The sequence below is a fragment of the Triticum aestivum genome, chromosome 3D (assembly GCF_018294505.1).
Source record: "Triticum aestivum cultivar Chinese Spring chromosome 3D, IWGSC CS RefSeq v2.1, whole genome shotgun sequence".
NCBI lineage: Eukaryota > Viridiplantae > Streptophyta > Magnoliopsida > Poales > Poaceae > Triticum > Triticum aestivum.
In genome coordinates, this window is record NC_057802.1 from 156,924,784 (window position 1) to 156,927,559 (window position 2,776).

Sequence of the window (2,776 nt, forward strand, 5' to 3'; positions counted from 1 at the left end):
GTGCTAATTGGAGCTAGTTCTCCTAGTGCATTTATTGTCAATCTAACCCTACCATCCAAACAACTCTTTGGATGGAGTTAGTCAGGGTTAGTAATGAGCTAGAAACTTACTCTAACCTCTAGCTAAGTTGAGTATCCAAACAGGGCTGTGTTGTTGCTGTTGCTGCTGCTGGTCTTCTACGTATATCTAGACATCGTTAGAACATTAATGTAACACTCTTCCTTGTTGCTATGTAGCCTAGGATTGCATATTTAGACATTAAGTACAGTGCATGTTGCTATGTAGCCTCAAATATATTACATATGGACCTAGTTAACCTAAGGAAAAATGGGTTGCAGATATATTCAGTTAAAAGTCTGATTCACCGATTAGTCCCTTATCAGCCGCCGGCCTATATGGTACCAGCTACGGATATCCAGAACAGTGAACAGATATAAGCCATGGGATGAAACTAACCTCGATGGAAAATAGAAGTCGTTCCCAAAATTGTCCTGTGTAGGTACATCAAGAAGCATGTTAAGCACAACAGGCTAAACATCAACAAAAATTACACATGTCAGACAAAATAATCTCCAAAAGATAGCTTCAGTGTGCAGGTTTAAGCACGCTAGTAAAGCAAAACAAGTGAAAAGGTGTGCTAACTTCAATAGGCCTAACATTTAACAACAAGCAAACATGGTCATTCAAACTGGTATTGTGCCAGTCTAAGTACATTGGCAATGGTTAAATAAAAATGGAAAGGCGTGTTAACTACAAGATGCAGCAACCAAATGTAGTCATTCATAGTGGTATTGTTGAAACTGGTACTGATGAAATTGAACTGCATAGTTCATACTTGCACATATAGAACATCACGTTGTGAATAACTGGAATAAACAAGGCATACTACGAACAACCAAAGATAGCATTTGAAACTGAACATATGCTAACTACAAAAAACCGAACAATAAAAAAAACTTTAAAAGAGGCATATGCTGGCTATAAAAGGCTTAACAGCAAGCAAATATATGCATTACTATCGGTATGTTTAAAACTGGATTGATGAAATGTACTGCACAATAAATAATTGCACATATAGAGCATCACATTGTGAACAACTAAAATAAACAAATCATGGGTTTCCTCACTTGTCACAGATGGGCTTGTTCCCGTGGGAAGACCATAGACCCTGGATGCGCTCCATGTTGTCCCAGATGGGCTCCTTCCCCTTGGAAGAGCACGGCTGTAGGGTGCCCTCCCTGAAGTCGCAGACGGGCACTTTCCCGTTGGAAGAGCAGATGGGCTCTTTCCCCTTGGAAGAGCTGGAGAGGGTGCCCTCCTCGTGGTCGCCGTCGATGAGGTATGACTTGGAAGCTGTGGATCCCAAGCCATCGTCGCAGAACGTGTCCTTTAGAAATGACAAAAGGGGCTCGATGGCGATGTAGAATGGCAAATTGTTGACAATGAGCTAGAGGAGATCAGCGGTGGGGCCATGGATGAGATCGATGGAGGTTGAACCCGAGGGGTTGGGGGTGGGCCACTTAACCTATGACACAGCCCGCCTCAGGGCGTCGCTGTCGATGACCTCGATGTCGTAGCCGGCGGAAGAGACATTCCCGCATACTCTAGCCCGCTGCTTGAGTGCCTGCCGCCAGTAATGGTCGTCAGCTTCCTCGGCGACGTCGGGCGTAGAGACCGCTATACACCTCTTTTGGGCTAGTCGCTCCTCGAGCTCCACGAGAAGCGTAGCCGAGCTTAGGTTGCGATGCTCTGGAGTGGGGGATGGGGATGGGGATGGGGATCTGTGGGAAAGGGGGTGTTTGGCAAGCGTCATCTAAGGAACTCAGGGCGGCCTGGGTATGGAGATCGGTGGGTAAGCTGCACGGGCAAACCGGCAGATGTTGACAATGTAGGCCTTGCAGTGGCGGCGGCGGCAGCGGCGGTGGGGACTTTGCTAGGGTTTCGAGCGAGGGAGGGTGTGTGTGTGCACGCCCGAGGAGGTTTTGGTGTGTGTGTGTGCGTGTGTGTGTGTGGAGGGGGGCGCGGGGTGTTTGAGGAAATGACGCGGGTACTGAAAATTTTACTACACGGGAGTCAAACGCGGGAGTGAAATGCCGGGCTATTGAAAATTTTGATGATAGTGCATCGCACATAGTCCGGAGATAACAACCGTGTGTTATGAAAAAGAAAAACCCTTGAGGCGGGAAGATATTTTCGATGCAGGCGGGATTGGGAACAAGAAACATCGCACACGGTCCGGAGATAACAACCGTGTGTTATGAAACAGAAAAACCCTCGAAGCGGGCAGATATTTTTGAGAGGGGGAGCCTCATGGAGCCCAATGTACTGTGCCGATGTGTGCGTGACAGGTGCACCGGCGTGGCACACGGTTAGTCTGAGTGAACCGTGTCTGTTGCGTCATCCGACTTGTCTAATGTTCATAAATTTGGCGAAAAATGACGCGGGAGAGGGTCAGAACACGAACACACTTGCATGTGGACCAAATTTATGTATCAAAAGGGTGGTTTGATTTTCAAATACCAAATGCAACTTCGATGTGGCACCTCTCTGGCAAAGCGCACGATGTTTCTTGCTCCCACCCTCTCATGTCGGCACGAAGGAAATCCTAAGCTATGAATGCATGCCCCCTCCCCCTCAACCAAGGTTCACCTAGCAAAGTGCGAAGTAGCTAGCAGCCCCCCTCCTCCCTCGTGTCGGCACGAACAGAATCCTAAGCTATATATGAATGCATGCCCCCTAACCGAGGTTCACCGTAGCAAAGTGCGAAGTAGCTAGC